The sequence below is a fragment of the Oryctolagus cuniculus genome, chromosome 1 (assembly GCF_051225735.1).
Source record: "Oryctolagus cuniculus isolate XC-2025 breed Fujian yellow rabbit chromosome 1, ASM5122573v1, whole genome shotgun sequence".
NCBI lineage: Eukaryota > Metazoa > Chordata > Mammalia > Lagomorpha > Leporidae > Oryctolagus > Oryctolagus cuniculus.
Genome location: NC_142867.1, coordinates 207,770,221 through 207,791,627, shown reverse-complemented (window position 1 = coordinate 207,791,627; position 21,407 = coordinate 207,770,221). Strand labels below are relative to the sequence as shown.

At 37.3% G+C, this 21,407-nt stretch overlaps 1 protein-coding gene across 7 annotated transcripts in view; it reads right to left on the bottom strand.

Annotated features, from left to right (window-relative positions):
- Window positions 1–21,407, bottom strand: part of LOC149128838 (synaptobrevin homolog YKT6-like) — a 145,175-nt gene that overhangs the window by 80,570 nt on the left and 43,198 nt on the right. For 4 of the 7 annotated variants that reach the window (XM_089318808.1, XM_089318812.1, XM_089318813.1 and 1 more), the window contains one exon: window positions 4,358–4,435. The exons of the other annotated variants lie outside the window; for them this stretch is intronic. The gene's annotated coding sequence lies outside the window, so the exon portion shown is untranslated. The remainder of the gene's footprint in view (window positions 1–4,357; window positions 4,436–21,407) is intronic. 7 annotated transcript variants of the gene reach the window in all.

Here is a 21,407-nt window from a genome sequence, read left to right as displayed (position 1 = left end):
TGGAAGAGGAGCAACCTGGACAGAATCTGGCACCCCAACCAGGACTAGAACCCGGGGTGCCAGTGCCGCAGGCAGAGGATTAGCCTATTGAGCCGTGGTGCCGGCCCTGTATAGAGGTTCTTACCACAATATATATTTTAGCTCAAAACAATGACAACTCTTTTACAGGTATTTGTATTTTTTTCTTCATCTGTGTAATATTCTGATTTCTTTTTTGCTAATTCACAAATTACTGTATCTAGTTGCTATTTAAATCTTTCACAAAATGCTTAATTTCAACAAATATAAAACATTCGGTTTTAAATATTCTATTATCTTTTTTGGCACATTTGCTTGTTCCTTTGGCATCTATCAGTTTTTTTCATACATCTAGAAATTAAAATTTTATTCATAGCCTCCTAAAGATTTCAATTTATTTTTTTCTAGAGACAATCCCTGTGTTTTGTTTATTTATTTGTTTCTGGAGAATCTTCTTTAGGTTGGATTACTTCCCTTTTCCATGTAGCCTGCACTGGGAAAGCATTACTTAGATGACAAGATGACAGTTTTACATTTTTTCATCTTGCTGGTTATCTGAAAGTGTGTACTGGTTCAGGAATTACTTTGTATTAATTTCTTAGTTTGGGATTCTTGAGCTGTATAGTTCATCTAAATATGATCATTAAACCTGTTATGAAGAGACACCAGCATTCCTCACTGGAGCATCTGGGTTCAAGTCCTGGCTTGGGCTCCTGACCCCAACTTCCTGCAAATGCAGACTCTGGGAACCAGTGGTGATGGCTCAAGTGATTGATTCTTGCCCACCCATTTGGGAGGCCTGCATTGTCTTCCTGGATCCCTGCTTTGGTCACAGTGAAATCAGAGATGACCTACTAAAATGTGGTCCTTTAGAGTTCCCCAGAAGTGCTCTCTGGGGTGCCACATATGCTACCAGAATTTGGGGTGCCATACGATTTCAGCATATGCTTATTAATAAATACCCAATATTAATAAGCCTGAGAGGGTTCTTGCCTAATATTTAGAGAAGAATTCTAAATACCGGCACAGATAAACGAGGCAGTATGGTACATTTTAAGCTTTTATTCAGTGTGAAAGATACATAGCAGAGTGAGAGAGAAAGGTAAATCTGTGTTCGTACTGAGCACCAGGAACCAGCCATGTGGAGGAGCATCTAGGCCAGGAAGCCTAGGGCATGTGGCCCGAAGGCCATGTGCCCTGGAGGCGCAGGGCTATAGCAAGGCCCCTCCTGGCAAGAGGCTAGGGAAGAAGAGAAGGGGACAGACTTTTAACCCACTTCCAAAGGGGAGTGGTTAATTAACCTGATTGGCTGGTGGGCACCCAGGTGTGGCCAGGTAGGGGAAGAGGTCACACAGGGGCGTGGTGAAGGTATTAGGTAGGGCGTGAGATCACACAGGGGCATGGTGAATGTGTGGTCTTCCAGCCCACAAACCTAATCGATTTTAACCTGTATGCCTGTCTACTTCAACAGCCAGGCCTTAGCCCTTGCAGGCATTTAAGGAATGATCCAACAGAATGGCAGCTCTTTTTTCCTGTCTCTGTCTCTCAGTCTTTTTATATTTCTGCTTCTCAACACAGAAACAAAACAACAACGACAACAAAACACTATATGTGGGAATATATATATATATATATATATATATATTTTTTTTTTTTTTTTTGCTGTGAATCCAATCTTGTAAAGGTAGAGATACATTTCCTTTGCATTTCCCTGATTGTGGGTAGGTTGTTGATTTAGTATGTCAGTGAATAGGCAGATCTTTGAATATTCTGGATATGCAGAATTCTTAGTCATAGCTCTTTGCCTCAAATGAGACCAGGGCCACCTTTGTTGTTTTTAGATGGGTTTAAATTCTCATGCAGATTTCATATGCTGATTTCACTTTGTTTGGGTAACTTAGCATATGAAAGAGTTATTTGTACCCCCATGTTTAATGCAGCTCAGTTTTCAATAGCTAAAATATCAACCCAGATGTCCATTAACCAATTGATAAATGGATAAAGAAAATACACTGTGGAATACAACTCAGCCATAAGAAAGAATGAAATCCTGTCTTTTACATTAATGGGACAGAATGGATGGAACTGAAAACCATTATGTCTAGTGAAATAAACCAGTACCAAAATGACAAATAGCATATATTTTCTCTGATATGTAGTAGTAACAGAGAATACACAAAAAATGTATAGGAATGAAATGGGTATCATGTGGTCTGACTGTTGTTTTAGATCTATTTATATTATGTAATTGTGGTCTTTCCATTATTTACTTTTTGAATATTATGTTGGTGGTCCAGTAAGCCAGTGATTATAAAGAAGACTGAAACTATGTTTTTGCAAAAATTCAAGAGATGAAGGAAGGAAGGGATTGAGGGAGGGAAAGACAGAGGGAGGAAAGTATGGCACCTTTCTTAGCATTGTACCTATGAAATACATGAAATCTGTTCTCTTTACATTAATATAGTATTTTTTAAAAAACCTCATAAAACTATAGGATATCATCTAACAGAATTCCTCCTTGGTTGCCACAGTATTACTTGGTTTCATTTTCAATTCTGGTAACAGTAACAAGAAAAGCATATGCAGGTACTTCTAAAAAGTTCATAGAAATGGGAAACCAAAAACTGTGCTATGATGAAAAAAATCAGTGAACCACATGTACAGTCATCTCATATTTATTTTCCATTAACTTTCTGAAGACCCCTTCATATATATTGATTTCAAAAATTTTTGCACCAAAATGAAATCTTATTTTAATTCCATTTTCGAAAAACCTCTTGAAGTATACTCATTCATATTGACTCAAAAAAAGAAAAGATAAATTAGCACCTCTTCTTCTTTCGTTCAGTTAGGTGTTTGGTTGTATTTTTATTATTATGCTCATAGTCTTCCAAATATTACTTCATGTTAGAGAGGGAAAATACTGAATTGGTTTAATCTGAATATAGCTTCATCCAAAAGTCAATGGAATATTTCTAATGGACAGAGGCTTGTTGCTGTAATGAGTTGGAGACAGAATTAATAAAGGTGTTTGGCAGTTCAGATAGACAACATACACACAGAAAATCATATTACAGACACTTATGTCATTAAAAAGGTGTCTTCTCTGCCTATTTTCCTTGCTAGGTCAGTCACATAGGCAGTACTGCTCCTTTATTTCCTTACCACAGCAGAGATTACCTAAAAAGAATTTACAAGTTCTCCTCATATTTTAGGAAACATAAAAGGAAAAAAAATAAAGGTAAGGAAAGCTTTTTCTAACCACAACCTTGTTTACTAGTAGATTTTGGAAATTTTGTTTAGTTTTAAAGACACTAAACACATGAGAGGGTTTCACAAAGTTTAAGAAAAAGTGGAATTAAAAGATTAGTTTATTTTGGTGCAAACTATTTTCAAATCCATATATGTGCCAGGTCTTCAGAACATTCATGGAAAGTGCAAATTATGAAAAAAAGCTATTTATAAATTTCAAAGTTTTTGTACTAAAATAAACTCATCTTAATTCAATTTTCCATGAACTTTTTTTTTTTGACAGGCAGAGTGGACAGTGAGAGAGAGAGACAGAGAGAAAGGTCTTCCTTTGCCCTTGGTTCACCCTCCAATGGCCACCGCAGCTGGCGCACTGTGGCCGGCATACCGCACTGATCCGATGGCAGGAGCCAGGTGCTTATCCTGGTCTCCCATTGGGGTGCAGGGCCCAAGCACTTGGGCCATCCTCCACTGCACTCCCTGGCCACAGCATATAGCTGGCCTGGAAGAGGGGCAACCGGGACAGAATCCGGCGCCCCGACCGGGACAAGAACCTGGGGTTCCAGCGCCGCAGGCGGAGGATTAGCCTAGTGAGCCGCGGCACCGGCCATCCATGAACTTTTGAAAGTACTTTTGCATATCAGAAATATTTAAAACTAGATTCAAGGTTATACTTACTCTTTAATACTGCATATCTTGTTTCTTTTGTGTTTGTGTGATATCACCTTTATCATATTCAGAATATGGTTGAATAGAAATAGTCATTCCTTTGATTAAAGTAGCTGAATGGCACTTCTGTAACCATGCATATGAGACAATGTACAGCATAAGCGTTTATCCAGTTTCAATTATAGTACAGCCACTCACTAGCTGTAAAAGTCTAGGCAAAGAAAGATGGTTACTGAAATATTCCTTTTTCAAGAATGAATGTGTCTTCAAAGAGTGGGGCGGTGGAGTAATTATTAGATCCAAAACAGAATAGAGACAAACCTCAGTCCTTTGAATGACTAGAGGGACTTGAAAAGGTACATTAGTTATCAATGTGAAACAAATCATCCCAAAAGTTAATGTTTAGAAAATCATTAATTACCTTGGTTTCCATAGGTGAATAATTCAGAAGATACACAATGAGTAGCTTATTACTTCTCAACAGGGTCTGGAGCATCACCTGCAAGAGTTGAAACCCAGCAGTGGAGAAGTGCAGACTAGGAAGAATCACAGAATCAACTGAAAGCTTGAGTAAGACTGCAGGTTGTGTTCCCAAGATGGCTTATGGGACAGGCAAGTTGACAGTGGCACAGTGGGCTCACTAGCTGGATTGCCACCTAGAAGCTATGTATCTCAGCCTCTAAAGCCACATGGAAAGTTTCCACAATTTTCTTTCTTTTTTTTTTTTTTTTCTTTTTTGACAGGCAGAGTGGACAGTGAGAGAGACAGAGAGAAAAGTCTTCCTTTACCGTTGGTTCACCCTCCAATGGCCACTGCGGCCTGCACACCACGCTAATCCGAAGCCAGGAGCCAAGTGCTTCTCCTGGTCTCCTATACGGGTGTGGGGCCCAAGCACTTGGGCCATCCTTCACTGCCCTCCCGGGCCACAGCAGAGAGCTGGCCTGGAAGAGGGGCAACTGGGACAGAATCTGGCACCCTGACTGGGACTAGAATCCAGTGTGCCGGTGCTGCAGGCGGAGGATTAGCCTATTGAGCCGCGGCACCGGCCTCACAATTTTCTATCAAGGTGTCACTTCTAGCCCATATTCAAGAGGGGAGAAATTAGCTTTACATACAGATGGGAGAAATATCAATAAATAGGTGGGCATATCTTCAAACTATCATAAATTATATATATATATATAATATATTTATTGTGCTGGGCATTATATGATGAAAAGATCTCTGGCTTTATACCACATTGAGCAAAATCTGCTTTCTTATTAATTTCTTTGTTAGTATTTAGATTCTATATAAGGAGTCTTTCAAAAGTTCATAGAAAATTTATATTATAAAAATAACTATATTATTTTATTTTTTGCAACAAAATGAACTGATGTTTTAATTCTATTTTTTCTACCAACTTTTTGAAGTGGTTTTATATGAGAAATGCAAAGATGTACCAAATTCTACCTAATAGTGAAATCAAGTCTTAAAGTTACTATGAGTTACACTTGACTTACAAGGTTGTCTTTTATGACTCAGATTTTTCTGTAATATATAGCCTCATGTCTTTTTGCTATTCACCTCATACTCTAATTTAATTGCCTTTTCATGGTCAAATAAGCAAACAAAATAAAATAGGCTTTCCATCTTTCTCCTGGGAATTTATGCAATCTGTTCACTCCATATAGAATTTTTCCCACTTCCCTCACTTGGTTATCTACAATATATCTTTTTACTGATACCCCAGATGTTAATTTCTCCCTTAAACCCTTCTTTTCTGTCTTAGGTCAGGTTCCCAGGTAAACAAACTCTGACAAGAAAATATGTATGCAGAGGTTTATTAGTAACGTTCTTGGGATCAATATCTGAAAAGGTATGAGGGAAGCAGAACTGGGTAGAAGTTGTACTGTGATGCCATTTTATCAGAAGCCTTAGATAATCATACAGAAAGCTGTAATAGTCATACCTTCATGCAAATGGGTTGGGTCTTTGCATTCTCCAATCCCATATTGAACTATCCCTGGGACAAAAGTATAAATTTGGTTTGAGGTAGTTCCCTTTGGTCAAGGGAAATTTTAATTACCCAAAATGGTCTCATGCATTACCATTAGTTGTCAAAAATCTCAGAAGATGAGTAAGTGACTCTCTTAGTCCTGAAGGGTGTTCTTGGTGGCACAGCACGACATTCACGGTGTCTTGCTGCCTATACCAGTTTGGATTACTTGTGCCTCCTTATAACACCCTATGCTTCCACTTAATATAACTCTAAACTTATTTATAACTGCTTGGTATATTTCATCTAATTGGAAGCATCCAGGCCCAGAATCTATATCAGACTTTAGTGTGTGAAAGTTCTGGTAAATGCTGGAATAAAAAAGTAGAAGAATGAAGAAGTACTGACGCTGACATTGTGAGGTGAATAGGAGGCATTTGCCAGGTGAGGAAGAAAACAAGAACACACTAGGCAGAGGAGATAGCAGGTAGTCTCAGAGGCATAAAAGCATATTCAAAAAAGTCAGATATAAAGTAATTACATCAGTTTGGTTGAGATGGAATAAGAAATGGGGAAAGAAAGACTACAGGCTGAAGAACTGCAAGGGTCTGAACATGAATGGCCTTGTAAGTCAGGTAAAACGAATTATATTTATACTATACAATTTCCATTAAAATAGCTTTTAGAAAAAGTTACAGTAATATCTACATGAATAATAAACAGCTTTATTTCCTTCTCTTTACCTATGTTTTGATTCTATGCATCTGTTGTTTTTAATATTCACCACATAAACTTGAAGAAGATTAGATTTTAGAACAAGGGACAGCAACCAAAGACTATTCCATTTTAGGAGTAAACACACATAACAAAATATCTTGTATTTTTCATGAACTTTAGTGGAATTGTTTGGGTCAGTTCACACTACATATGAACTTGTTATTCCAATCAAATGTCAGTATGAGTTTGGAATGCTAACTTATTTAAGCAGATATGTATCACTGTCACCCTAAAACAAAAGTATCTCTAGTACTATGACAGCAGAAATTTTTATAAGAGAAACAAAAACCTTTCCAAACCTGTTTCTGAATAAAAGTTCTTGGAAAGATGTTTATCTGGATCAAGTGTTAGAAATTTATGAATTGGCTAGATGCTATTTGACCAGCAATAATTTAGAAATATTAAATTCAAAGAGGCAAGTTAAAATAAACTATCTCATAAACCACTGGAATCCTATCCCCAGAGTATCCATTTGTATTAAGATAATCATTTTATGTACAACAAATTTGCATGAAAATATTATCAGAATGACATATCTTTGAGAAAATGCACAACTTCTGAAAGAAATAAACTGTTTTCAAGTAATGGATTGTGTCATGTATTTTGTTGAATTTTAAAATGCAATGCTAGTAATGATTGAAACAGAGGGAATAAATGATGGAATGACCACATTACCAGTCAGTGTATAATCTTTATTCCAAGTCCTTAAAATAGCTCCTTCCAATAGTTCCATGTTTCTTTTTTCAAAAACATATTGTAAATATTGAAGTAATGTAAGTTAAGAATTAGAGTTTTTAAAAAAATTGGAATGACATTACACATATTGTGCTATGAGTTGTTTTTCTAATTTAAAAAAAGAATAAGAAGAATGAATAAATACTATATTTAGTAAGAAAAGACATTTCAGGCCTACAGAGGTCAGAAAATGGCTCAATCCAACTCTTAAAGATGTGGGAAGATGGTCTTGCTATTTAAAATGCTCCAGTTAAAGCCATGCAGTTTAGTAACTGGTTCTAAATTCTGAATCTGAATCTAGTTACCTTTTCCTCTTTCCACATTGTTTCTTATGCTGTACTTGTAATAAATAAGTAAAAGATCATTGCAAATGATGGACTGCTGTTTTAGATGAGTTAGTGAAGTTGAAAGCTATTCACAATGAAATTATAGCAATTAGAAATTTCTCACTAGTGATAAAACCACTGAAGCAAAAGGTGTACTCCCAAACTCTTCTATGAAGCCAACATCACCTTAATTCCAAAACTAGAAAGATACAAAAAAGAAAGAGAACTATAGACCAATATCCCTGATGAACATAGATGCAAAAGTCCTCAACAAATATTAGCTAATCATCCAACAATACATCAGAAAGATCATTCATCCAAACCAACAGGATTTATCCTTAGTATGCAGGGATGGCTCAACATCTGAAAATCAAAATCAACAAATGTGATACATCATATTAACAAACTGAACAATAAAAGAATATGATAATCTGACTAGATGCAGAGAAATCATCTGACATGATGCAACACCCTTTCATGAGAAAACACTAATAAAAGTATTAAGCAAATTGGGTATACAAGGAACATTCCTCAATCCCATCATGGCAGTATATGGCAGACCCACACCAAGCATCATATTGAATGGGGAAAATTTGGAAGCATTTCCACTAAGATTTTGAATAAGAAAATTATGCTCACATTCACCATTGCTATTCAATATAAGTTTTAGGCAAAGCCATTAAGTAAGAAAAAGAAATCAAAAGGATACAAATTGGAAAGGAGGACGTTAAATTATCCCTATTTGCACATGACATGATCCTATATAGAGAGCAACCAAAAGACTCCGTTAAGAGATGATTTGAACCCATAAGAGAGTTTGATAAAGTTGCAGGATATAAAATCAACACACAAAAATCAGAAGCCTTTGTAGACACAATGATAGCAAAATAAATAAATAAATAAATAAATACCTTGGAATAAATTTAACCAGGGATGTGAAAGATCTGTAAAATGAAAATTACAAAACATTAAATAGAAGACAAAAAATAGGAAAAACTTCCATGTTCGTGATTGGAAGAATTAATATCAAAATGTCCATTTTATACAATTTACAGACTCTATGTGTTCCCAATAAAAATACCAATGACATTCTTCTCAGATCCAGAAAAAAGTAATGTTAAAATTCATATGGAATCACAAGTGACTCTTAATAGCTAAAACAATCATACAACAAAAACAAAGTTGGAGCCATCACAGTACCAGATTTAAAGACATACAACAGGGCAATTATCATCAAAACAGCTTGATACTGGCACAAAAACAGATATATAAACTGGCAGAACAGAATAGAAACTAGAAATTAATCCATCCATTTACAACCAACTAATCTTTGATAAATATCCCCTACATTATACCACATACAAAAATAAACTCAAAATGGATCAAGGATCTAAATCTATGACCTAATATTATCAACTTATTAGAGGCAAAACATCAGGGAAACTCTGCAAGACATTGGCAGAGGTAAAGACTTCTTTGGAAAAGACCCCAGAAGTCAAGGCAGTAAAAGCAAAATTGACAAAGAGGATTACATCAAGCTAAGAAGCTTCTGCACTGCAAAGGAAACACCCAGCAAAGCGAGGAGGAAACCAACAGAATGGGAGAAAATATTTGTCAACCATACAACTGATAAAGGATTAATATCCAGGATTAAAATCTCAACAAGAACAAAACAAACAATCCAGTTAAGAAATGGGCAAATAAAGTTAACAAGTGATTTTCAAAGGATGAAATACAAATGGCCAACAGACACATGAAAAAATGCTTAGGATCACTAATCTTCAGGGAAATGCAAATCAAAACCACTATGAGGATTCACCTCACCCCAGTGAGAATGACTATCATCCAAAAATAAAAAAATAATAAATACTGATGAGGATGTGGGGAAAAAGCTACCCTAATTCACTATTGATAGAAATATAAACTAGAATAACCATTATAGAGGAAAGCATGGAGATTTCTCAGAAATTTGGAAACAGACCTCCATTTTGACTCAGCCATCCCAAATGATAAGAAATCACCATGTGAGTTATTTCTACCCCATGTTTATTGCATCTCAATTCACAATAGCCATTAAATCAAAATTAAGTTTTATACTCATTAACATTCTCCCACTCCACCCCCTCTGCAGAATTTTTGTCCCCTATATATAAAATCAAAATTAAGTTTTGTACTCAATTCACAATAGCTGAGATATAGACTCAATCAACATGTTCATCAACTGATGACTGGATACAATAAATGTGAAATGTATACACTATGGAATACTACTCAGCCATAAAAAAGATAAAATCCTATCTTTTGCAAAAAAAAATGAATGTAACTGGAGACCAGTATGCTTAGTAAAATAATCCTATCCCAAAGAGACAAATATTATACATTTTCTCTGATATGTGGTAACTAATATAGAATACAAAAATTATATAGGAATTTGATCCAAGCCCTTATTGAAACTCCTGTGCAACTATGGTCTTTCCACTTTTTACTTGTTTAATATTTTGGTTTACTAGTAGTGCATTAAGCCTGCAACTATGGAATGGATTGAAATTGTATTTTTTTAAAAAATTAAAGAAAAAATGGAAGGAAGGAAATAAGAGGACTGAAGGACAGAGATACAGAGGAAGTGAAGTATGGTTATCTTCTTAGATTTGTACTTATGAAATACATGAAATCTGTTCTCTTTATATTAATAAAAATAAAAAAATAAAAGATCTAGTCAGATGTTACAACCTGGATGAAGTTTGGTCATATATTTTATATTTATCAGTGGACCTTGTCCAGCTATTATTATTTTGCACAGAATAATTTTGTATTTTCCTCATTCCTTTATTATGTATTTATTGGAATTCTTCTGTAAGAAAGAGGTAACATTGAGGTAATTCTATTTTTGAACTCTCCATTATATATTTTATTCTTTTTCATTTCATTTCTTTTCCTTTCATTTCATTTTTCAGCTGATGGAATTCCTTATAATGGATCTACCATATTTTGGGAAATATAGTTACTGTGGTTTTCCATTCACTAGGAACCCAGTGTGTTTCCATACTATAAGCCCTTGGCCTCTGGTTAGTCCTCTTTTGATTTGATATCCATAATTGATTTGTTCAGATAAGCAGAGCCCCAGAAGATCAACCTGTATTTGTTGAAACCTTCATTGTAATAAGATAGTATCATAGCCTTCTAATTTGACTGTTATTCATTTTCCAAAAGAGGAGACATTAAGAAATTAGACAAGAAGGGCCTGCTCAAACTCAGTTAAACTCAAATACAAGCTTATGGGTAATTGAGATATTGATTAGAGAGAAAGGAAAAATATCTCCCAATGTAAAGCAAAGTTATACTTTATTATTCAAATATAATTAATATGTCTTAATAAGAAAATTCTTTTAACTCAAAGAAAATTAAAAGTCTCCCTTGAAATTCCTATCCATCCTCTATTTCCCCCATTCAATCTTAATTCAAAATAATGATATTTCTGGGCCAAATAAACTTAAGAAAACACATAACTTAAATCATATGGACCACATTTTCTGCTGCAATGTAAAAAAATAAAAATGAAATGCAATGGCCTATATGGAAACAATTTATATTCCCATTAACAGATGATCAGGAAAACAAAATATCAGATATATATATATATATATATATATATAGTGTATTGATCTTAAGTCTTTAAATAAAATGAAATTCTGGCACATGCTACAACATGGATGACACATGAGGGCACATTGCTAGGTGAAATAACAAGACACAAAGGACTATATTGTATAATTTCACATACTTGAGGTGATTAGATGATTAGACTCATAGAGATAAGAAGTAGAATAGAAGTTACTAAGGCCTTGGGGAGGGAGACTATTGGATTATTATTTTTTTAACTTTTATTTAATGAATATAAATTTCCAAAGTACAGCTTATGGATTACAATGGCTCCCCCCCCCATAACTTCTCTCCCACCTGCAACCCTCCCCTTTCCCTCTCCCTCCCCCCTTCCATTCACATCAAGATTCATTTTCAATTCTCTTTATATACAGAAGATCAGTTTAGCATATATTAAGTAAAGATTTCAACAGTTGGATTATTATTGAATGAATACAAAGTTTAGATTTTTAAAAATTCTGGATATAGGTGGTGGTGTACCACAAGTTGAATATATTTAATGCTGCTGAGTATACACTTAAAAGTGGTTAAAATGGTAAATTTTAGATTATGTAGACTTTGTCATTATAAAAAATATAATTCAGTGCAACAAAAATGGATGCCATCTTCTTAAAAAATGGGACATCTAATGGGGCTTATATTAGAGGTAACTGGAGGATACAGAAATATGAAGGGATAGAAAATAAGGCTGAGAAATATAACATGCAGTCTTTTGTGATTGAAACTGCAAAGTGACAAGATATATAGACAAATCACTGTAAATGTTTCTCTGTAAAAATGAAATAGAGTTGTAATAGTTGAAGAATCCAAGGGTCAAGAAAATATTTTTGAACTAGAAATAGTATAATAATCCTATCCACATTACTGTTCTCAGACACAAATTATTTGATATGTTGGGCTTATAAACTATATTTTTATTAAGTAGATACAGACTAACCTTTGTATTGTGAAATCAGGTTATCTCAATACTATAGTAATTGTTGCATTATAATCAACATTAGTTAATAGTAACTCCAATTTCAGAGTGCTCATGTATCTACAATAAATGTATAGAGGGCCACTAAAATTTCATAGAAGTAGAGAAAAACATTGTTATTCTGAAACATATTGTGAAGTAAGAATGCTTAAGTAGACCTACACTAAGATGTACAATACAAGACGAAAAGAGAGGTACATGCCAATTTTGGCCAGCTTACTGAACAGGTAACTTTTCTCAGTTCCCACTCCCAATCTATACCATATAAGTATTCACTCTGGAGCTCTTGTGTCTATCCTAGCTTGCCTGGCCAGTTCACCTCCTACCTCTCTACCTATGTTGCCACATTTCTCCATTTAACTCTTTCAGTTTAGGAAGTAGGCTTTTTTGAGCAGGTCATGCCTCATTGACCTGTAAAGTTACTTGCATGCCTGCTGGATCCCCAAACTTTGATACCATTGTCTTACTTCAGTCACTTTTAGAAGAGGATTAATCTTGGGGCCGGCGCTGTCGCGCAGTGGGTTAACACCCTGGCTTGAAGTGTGGGCATCCCATATGGGCGCCAGTTCTAGTCCTGGATTCTGTCCGGTTGCTCCTCTTCCCATTCAGCTCTCTGCTGTGGCATGGGAAGGCAGTGGAGGATGGCCCAAGTCCTTGGGCCCCTGCACCCACTGTGTGAGACCTGGAAGAAGCTCCTGGATCCTGGCTTCGGATTGGCATAGCTCTGGCTGTGGCAGCCAATTGGAGAGTGAACCAGCAGATGGAGACCTCTCTCTCTCTCTCTGCCTCTCCTTCTCTCTCTGTGTAACTCTGACTTTCAAATAAATAAATCTTAAGAAAAAGAAAAACAGAACAATGGCTTTAAAAATAATAATAAAAAAGAAGAGGATTAATCTACATATTTAGCCTTACATTACATTCAAAATATTATCTACCCATATACAAAAATTCCATAGCTGCAGGCTTGATAGCACTACTAACGAAACATTACACAAAAGTGGAAAGACCATAGATGCACATAGTTGTTGCTCCCCCTCTTCGTGGAGGAACGACACAGGACCCTGCGCTGTTCTTTCGTCTGCTCGGCCGTCCCCGGGTTGGCTGCTGGTCCTTCCACCTCTGTGGAAGGGCGGTTCCCCCTGGCCACTTTCCCCACTTCCACAGGGGAGCGATACACCGCCGGCCGGCTCTCTCGGGGGCTGCACAGGTGTTCCTCTTAGATGTTCCTCTTAGATGTTCCTGGTGCATGCCGTCTCTCTCCTCCTTTATAGTCCTCCTCCGCCAATCCTAACTCGGCTGCCCACACGCCGAGTATGCTGCTCTCCTCCAATCAGGAGCAGGTCCTGCAGCTTGTCAAGTTGGTGAGAGGCAGCTGGGTAGAAGCTGTTGCCTCCTCTCCCAGCGCCATATTGTGGGAGAGCAGATGCATAGAATAAGTCTTAATTCCAGTAACTCAGTCCAGTCCGGGTTGCTCCCCACAATAGTTTCCTTTCCTTATCTGTGTGTTTTCTAGTGTTTCCATTTTATAAAAATTGTCAGTGTTTCATGATAAAATTATAATGAATTTTCAGGGGGAATCTCAATCATACCATTTCCACCAGTTTTCTTTCCTTCCCAATAAAGTTAATTCATCTTTAAACAAATAGTTATCTTGTGCACATTTTTTTTTTTTGACAGGCAGAGTTAGACAGTGAGAGAGAGAGAGAGACAGAGAGAAAAGTCTTCCTTCTATTGGTTCACCCCCCAAATGGCCGCTTACGGCCGGCGCACTGCTGCCGGCGCACCACGCCAATCCGAAGCCAGGAGCCAGGTGCTTCCTCCCGGTCTCCCATGCAGGTGCAGGGCCCAAGCACTTGGACCATCCTCCACTGCACTCCCAGGCCACAGCAGAGAGCTGGCCTGGAAGAGGAACAACCGAAGAGAATCCGGTGCCCCAACCGGGACTAGAACCCGGGGTGCTGGTGCCGCAGGTGGAGGATTAGCCTAGTGAGCCACAGCGCCAGCTGTGCACATATATTTTTAATTTATATCAGCAATAATGCAATTCTCTCAAACTCTGGGACACAAAATTCATCAAAACATATGTAAGAGAATTCAAGATATCTATAGTGATAAATGCTTCCTTTAACATATAATATAGTTCTTACTTGACCCTATTTTCTCACTTATGCATTGTAGGCTGTACTTATAGTTGAACGGGTGCACTGTTTTAAACATTCATGCCCTAATTCTTTATAAGCATTCCTGCCCTTTGTGCCTCCTCCCCACAGATTATATTTCTTTTTTATTCATTCAGCTGCTTATTATGCATTCCTAGTTACTAATCTCACTTACACATAGATTTATGAGGTCTTTCTACAGTAGAGAGAACCCAACTCACATTTAAGAGACACCAATTTTGAGCCTGTTTTATATTCAGACAACGACTGAACCAGTCTGAGAAAACATATAATTCACCCAAGTTACATGTCTTTCATGAATACAAATCTTCTTATCCATGGTTGTGAATCAGTTTTAAAATCTTAATTCTGATCCCTAAATGATTCATTGGATACATTCAAAAATACTATTAGAGATTCTCGTTGAACATATTTACATGATAATAAAAAATTAAACAATTTACTACAACAGTGTTATCAAATATAGTTTTTGTTGTTTTCAGTGGGTTTCATTTTTTTTTGTTTTTGTTTCTGACTTACATTCAGTTTTTTATCTACTCCTAGATATCTCCCTTGTTCTTTTGGTTGCAGTACCAAGGGGAGATGCTGCTTTCAAATTGGACAGAGCACCTGTGGTTGGAATAATCTTGACCATATTTCCTGTCTACAAGATAGTGTTCCTCCTAGATAACCTGAGCAATGACATTCCCACTGCTCCATATTAGACAGAATTTCTGCATAGATGGCTCATCATTATCATCCTTATCAGGATGTTTCATTTCTAGTTTTTCTCAACAAATCTTGTGATCCAAAATGCCAACAGACAATCATTCTTTTTTATCTGCGAAGCAGAGAGACATGGAAGTCACAGAAGAAGAAAGAAAAACAGAGAGTGCTCCCATGCAGTGATTCACACTCCAAATACTTCCAAATGCTGGGACTGGGACAGGCCAAAACTAGGAGCCCAGAACTCCATTCAGGTCTTTCATGTGGTTGGCAGGAAACTGAGTACTTGAACCATGACTGCTGTCTCCCAGGGTGCACATCAGCAGGAAGTTGGAATCAGAAACAAAGCCAAGACCTGAACCCAGGCACTCCAACATAGGATCCCAACCAGCATCATAATCCCTACACCAATGCCCACCTCTATGATAATATTTTAACATTCATTTATTCTCTGTAAACTAATGTGAAGTTAATTCTTTCTGGGCAATTGAATGGCAAGCTTTACCTAAAATTACTGAAAAATACAATAATTCCTCATGCAATCTGTATGATAGCAAAATAAATTTTCATAAAATCTATTACAGAATCTTGGAGCTAAATGATTCCAGTAGGTGGGGAAAATTCAACAGAAACAGTTGTTCTTAGAGCTGTAACTAGAGTTTGTATTGTACAATTACTACTTTTTCTATATACAACAGGATATTAATAACCCTAACCCAGTCAGACACAGTAAGACAAACCCTGCATGTTCTCCCTTATATGTAGAAGCTAAAATGTAAAAAAGAAAAAGGACATGTGTGTATCAGTTTTGCTGAAAATACAGATTTTGTCAAACTTTGTTTTATATCTTTGTCAAACAAACTGTTAAGAATTATATACTACTACACGTTTAATGGTGCTGTGACTATTTTATTTTTTTAGCAGCTTAAAGCCAAGTGTATTTATTAGCTCATAATTCTGTGAGTCAGAAGACGGGCATAGCATGATTGAGTTCTCTGTTAAGGTCATCACAAGGTCAAAATAAAGATGTTGGCCAAGCTGACTGGAGGCACTGAGAGAAAATACACTACTAAGCTCATTCTTATTACTGTCAGAATTCCATTCTTTGTTGTTGAGGGACTGAAGTGTCTACTTTATTCCCTGCATGTTGGCCAGGAGTCGTTCTCAGCTCTTGCGGGGCCTTTCTTTGTGGTCCTCATGGATAGTTCACAGAATAGAAATTTGCTTCCTTCTAGGTCAGCCAGAGCCCATTGCTTTATCTTCTTTTTTCTGAACAATGGAGAAAAACTTTGATTTTTTAATTTATTTTTAACGAATTCAATGTGGCATGTATAAAATTCTAAGAATATAATAATATTGCCTTCCTTGTGGTGAGTGAAATAAGTGAGACCCAGAAAGATAAATCCCTTATATGTGGAAACTAAATTAACACTAACACACATAACGCGCGCGCACACACACACACAGTCTGTGGGTATCAGCATCGCAGCAAATACAGTTTTGTAAAACTGTTTTTTTTAAAATATATTTTATTTATTTGAAAGGCAGAGAGAGAGAGAGACAGAGAGAGAGAGAGAGAATCATCTATCCACTGGTTCACTCCACAAATGGCTGCAATGGCCAGAGCTAGGCTGGTCTGAAGCCAGGAACCAGGAGCTTCTAGGTCTCCCATATGGGTGCAGGTGCCCACGCACTTCAGCTGTCTTCCAATGTCCCAGGTGCATTGGCAGGGAGCTAGATTGGAAGCAAAGCAGCTGGGACTTGAGCTGGTGCCCATATGGGATGATGAAACTGCAGGTGGTGGTTTAATCCGCTATACCACAGTGCTGGTCCCCAAAACTTCGTTTTATAGCTTTGTCAAACCAATGACTAGCAGTGTTATACTTCTATAGTTTTAATTTTCTGTGATTACTTGAAAATTACTGTATATGGGTTAAATTGTCATTTTTCCATTCAATTGTTTATAGCTATTGTCTATATTACAACTAAACTAGGGTCTTTTTGCCTTTTACTTGTTAAACTACTTTTAAGTTGGTGAAATAATAAACCCTTTTACTGTAATGTAAATTTACAATGTTATCTTAAATGGGCCGGTGCAGTGGTGTAGCGGGTAAGGCTGCTGCCTGCAGTGCTGGCATACCATGTGGGCACCAGTTCGAGTCCCGACTGCTCCATGACTGATCCAGCTCTCTGCTGTGGACTGGGAAAGCAATAGAAGATGGCCCAAGTCCTTGGGCCCCTGCACCTGCATGTGAGGCCTGGAAGAAACTCCTGGTTCCTGGCTTCTGATCAGCACAGCTCTGGCCATTGCGGCAAATAGGGAAATGAACCAGCGGATGGAAGACCTTTCTCTCTCTGCCTCTCCTTCTCTCTGTGTGGAACTCAGACTTTCAAATAAATAAATAAATCTTAAAATGCTATCTTACAAAAAAAGGGGAGAAGGGAGAAGGAGGGTGGTTGGAGGGAGTGGGGGGAATAGTTTTATGCTGTGGATATTTTAATATTTTCTTTATATTAAGTTGAATATTTTTTTCATTTAATTATTATTTATAGCCTTGCCTATTATCCTGCTCAACTGTGGTCATTTTACTTTTTATTTGTTGATCTCTTTACTTAGTGGAGCAGTAAGCCTTTGACTATAATGTAGATTAAAAATGTTTCTCAAAAGTAATGATATTAAGTTGGAAAAATTTTATTGAAGAGGCACAAGAGATAGAGACAGACAGAGGAGAGCACAAGAGATAGAGGAACCTATTCACTGGTTCACTTTCCAAATGCCCACAGTTGCCAGAGTTCGGCAATGCTAAAGCCTGAAGCTGGGAATCCAGGCCAAACACTCGTTCTGAGTGACACACTACCAGAAATTTTAAAAAAAGATGAAATCTTTGAATTAGCCAAAAACATAACTAATCTAAATTAGACATGGTTATGATTCTGAACATTTTTGTCCACTTCTTTATTTTTTATTTCCTAAGTCACACAATTTACAGTTAGTTACTTCCTAACTTCTAAGGAAGATACATTCAGATTCACCCATTAATGATAATCCTATTGATTATTGATTTCAAAAGCCCATGATTGAAATCAAATAAATAAAGTTTTATTGTGTAATTTCTGGTTGCTACCTAAGTATGTCACACAGGAAAGGCATTTTGCCTAGTGGATAAGATGCCATTTGGAATGTTTGCAACCAAAATCAGAGGAACTGGGTTCAAATCTCAGCTCAGTTCTCAATTTCAGCTTACTGCGAAGGCACAGTATGCAGCAAATGACAGTTCTGGTGGTTGGGACTCTGCCACTACATGCGAGAACTAAATTGAGTCCTGGGCTCCTGACATTGGCTTGATCCAGCCATGGCTATTATGGGTATTTAGGGAATGAACTAATGGATGGGAGCACTCTGTTTTTCTCTCTCTCTCTCTGCTTCTCAAACAAATTAAATAAAAAGCAGAGATTAAAAAAATGCATTCAGATGATATAAGCCCCAACTGCAGCTCTATGACAGGAGTACGTTTTCTGCTAAAGTTTTCTCAACTTCCACAATCATTGAGCTCTAATATTATGTTTATCCTCAAAAATGAAATTCATGAAGAGTTCATCTATTAATGTTATCATATAGACTCTGTAAGGAATTGTCTTATTTTTCAATAAGTTTGGCATTCAAGTCCCTAGAAAGAATTAACTTCACGCTATGCTACACAGAATAGTGAAGATTAAAAGATTATTAGAAAACATGCCTTGACAGAAGACATAAGTTTATCACAGATCAATTTAAGACCAGGAGTAGCAATTTCTTATTATGCAAGCTAAGATATGAGTTTGATGTCAGCCTGACTCAGATTAACAAAATAAGGGTATCTTTTAACTTAGCAGAAAGTTTATTTTTCTCATTTTACGCATGAAAAAATATAAAGCCTTATATATGATCAAGTGGGTTTTAAAACTATGATCTGCTATATTAATACATGTGAAGACTCAACAGAAAAGACTTGGGTATCTCCATTGTTAGACCATATATGTACACCTTCACTACAGGCTTGTCTGTTCACTGGAATCTCTCATCAGAAAATCGATCAAATGTAATATCAACTTTAGTGTATCAAGGAATTATTCAGGACTCTTTCAAACTTTAGTGTATCAAATAATTATTTAGGATGCTTACTAATAATGTGCATTTATGCTCTATATCCCAATGATTCTTTTATTAAAAACTTCTTGGGTTGGACTCATGAAAGTACATGTTTTTTTTAAATTTTAATTAATTTATACAAATTTCATGTATTTCCTACATATTCAGTAACATAGTAATACTTTCCACTCTGCCCTCACTCCCACCCATGCTGCCACCCTTCTTTCTCCTCCTTCTCCTATTTCCATTCTTATTTTTTACAATGATCTATTTTCGGTTAACTTTATACTCAAAAGATTAACCCTAAACTACGTAAAGATTTAAAGAAAAATAGTACAAAGAACACTGTTTCTCAACAGTGAGACAAAGGCTGTTAAAAATCATCAAATCTCAAAATATCAATTTTACTCCTATACATTACTCTTTTTATGACAGACAGAGTAAGACAGTGAGAAAGAGAGACAGAGAGAAAGGTCTTCCTTCCATTGGTTCACCCCCTAAATGGCCGCTACGGCTGGTGCGCTGCACCGATCCCAAGCCAGGAGCCAGGCGCTTCCTCCTGGTCTTCCATGCGGGTGCAGGGCCCAAGCACTTGGGCCATCCTCCACTGCCCTCCCGGGCCACAGCAGAGAGCTGGACTGGAAGAGGAGCAACCGGACAGAATCCGGCACCCCAACCAGGACTAGAACCTTGAGTACCGGCACAACAGGCAGAAGATTAGCCAAGTGAGCTGTGGCGCTGGCCATCCTACACATTACTTTTTAGGTACTCTGTTATTACCACAAACAGGAAAAACATATGGTATTTGTCTTTTTGAGACTGGCTTATTTCACTAAGTATAATAGTTTCCAGTTACATCCATTGTGTTGTAAAGACAGGATTTCATTTTTTTCCATTGTGTGTGTGTGTGTGTATGTATCATAATTTCTTTATCCAGTATGCAGTTGATGGACATCTGTGTTGATTCCATATCTTAGTTATTGTGAATTGAGCTACAATTAACATGGGGATATAGATCACTCTTTCATATGCTGATTTCATTTCCTTTGGGTAAATTCCTCTGAGTGGGATTTCTGGGTTATATGATAAGTCTATATTCAGATTTCTGAGGTATCTCCATACTCTTCCACAGTGGCTTCATCAGTTTACAATCCTACCAGTAGAGGATTAGGGTACCTTTTCCTCACACCCTTGCCAGAATTTATCATTTGTTGATTTCTGTATGAGAGCCTGGGGTGAGGTGAAATATCACTGTAGTTTTGATTTGCACTTCTCTGATGGCTAATGATCCTGAGCATTTTTTTTTTTTTTTTTGGACAGGCAGAGTGGACAGTGAGAGAGAGAGACAGAGAGAAAGGTCTTCCTTTGCCGTTGGTTCACCCTCCAATGGCTGCCGCGGCCGGCGCGCTGCGGCCGGCACACCGCGCTGATCCGATGGCAGGAGCCAGGAGCCAGGTGCTTTTCCTGGTCTCCCATGCGGGTGCAGGGCCCAAGCACCTGGGCCATCCTCCACTGCACTCCCTGGCCACAGCAGAGGGCTGGCCTGGAAGAGGGGCAACCGGGACAGAATCCGGCGCCCCGACCGGGACTAGAACCCGGTGTGCCGGCGCCGCTAGGCGGAGGATTAGCCTAGTGAGCCGCGGCGCCGGCTCCTGAGCATTTTTTTTCACAAGTCTGTTGGCCATTTTGGAGTTGGATTGCAGATAATTCTGGGTACTGAGTCTTTGAGTCAGGATTCACATAGTGGGAGGGGAATAATTTGCTTACCTTCTCTCTTGGTTCACAAAACAATGAGTTTGTAAAGAGCTATGATTTTCATTCAACTCTATAAATACTTATATACAAATGTTTAGTGAAATTTCCTTAAAGAGAATAGTGTGATAATTGGGAATATTATTTCTTATTTCTATGAGATTTTGTCTCCTTCTGTGTCTTCATTCTTATGTTTTTATGGAAAGTTTGGAAAGGCTGAGTCAAGGATGGATAATAAGATGCTGTTTTAATC